This window comes from Empidonax traillii, unplaced genomic scaffold (genome assembly GCF_003031625.1).
Source record: "Empidonax traillii isolate 1590-97213 ecotype Southwest subspecies unplaced genomic scaffold, ASM303162v1 scaffold4632:size9405, whole genome shotgun sequence".
Taxonomy (NCBI): Eukaryota; Metazoa; Chordata; class Aves; order Passeriformes; family Tyrannidae; genus Empidonax; species Empidonax traillii.
The window spans coordinates 8054-9405 of record NW_020959825.1 but is presented as its reverse complement, the minus strand read 5'-3'; positions in this window follow the sequence as shown (position 1 = coordinate 9405).

Genomic DNA, 1352 nt, shown 5'->3' with positions numbered 1-1352 from the left:
TCCCCAGCATCTGGGACCCTTCCCCAGCATCTGGGACCCTTCCTGGGGCTCTGAGACCCCTCCCCAGTGCCTGGGACCCCCCCCCCAGTACCTGGGACCCCTTCCCAGAATCTGAGACCCCTTCCCATCACCTGGGACCCCTTCCCAGCATCTGGGACCCTTCCCCATCACCTGGGACCCCTCCCCAGCGTGTCCCCAATCGTTGCTGGGGGGGGAGGAGGGTGGATTTTCGCTCCTTGCCCAAATGACGCTCTCGTGGCTGATGGTTCATTGCTGCTCTTTGCACATCGTCAGATTTGGGGTCCCAACCCCCCCCCCGCCCCCCCTCCTGCTTGGCCCCCAGCACTGACACTTTAAATTCCCAGTCTGAGCGAACCTGGAGACGGAGGAACGGCCTGCCACGGATTCACCTTTCCCCCCCGCCGTGGGTTCGGTGGACTTTGATGTTTGAAAACAACAACAGAATTTACCGGGAGAAAAAAAAATAAAAAAAAAAATAACCACTGTGACTGCAGGAGCATCAGGGACTCTCCTGCACATTTATTTTCTCCCCGTGTGTTCGACAATAAAACTGAAAAAAAAAAATAGCAGACACTGGGTTCTTTTATTATTATTATTATTATTATTATTATTATTATTATTATTTAACGCCCCCCCCAAAAAAAAAACGGGGGGGGGGGGTAAAAAAGGCCACTAAAATTCTCTCCAGGGGAAAATCCGAGTCGAAATTAGGGCTGATTGACACACTGAGCGTTTCAGCTCCCGATCTGCTCCCTGAGTCGTTCCGGCGGACCCGGCAGAGCCCCGCGCGGGGCGCGACACCCCTCATTTAAATGCTAATCACCCCAAATGAGCGCGTGGCCCCGGCACGTGAGGTGCGGCTGGTGCGTGCCGGGGATGCCTTTTCACCCCTGCGAGGAAGATGCGGATGCAGCCCCGGCTCTTCCCCCGCAGCTCCTCCCGGACACTGGAAAGCTGCTTTTTGTTTGTTTGTTTTTTCCCCCCCCCCCCCCTCTCTCTCTCACTTCGCCAGAAAAGCCTCCCACGAGGTGCATTAAAATTTATTTTTATTTTTCTCCTGTCTGATTTCACCCCAACAAAACGCCACTTTTAGGTGTGAAATCCAACTTAGGAGATCCTTTCTTTTATTAGCTGTTCTCTTCCCCAGCCCCTTTCCCAGTTTCCCAGGCCCAGTGCGGTGACTCAGAGCCCACAGACCGAGTTTAGCCCTGACCAGGTCGGCTCTTTGGTCCATCTGATCTTCCAAACTGCTTTCCATCTGCCACTCTCAGCCCAGTTAGTCCATCCCAGTTAGTCCATCCCAGTTAGTCCATCCCAGTCCATCCCAGCCC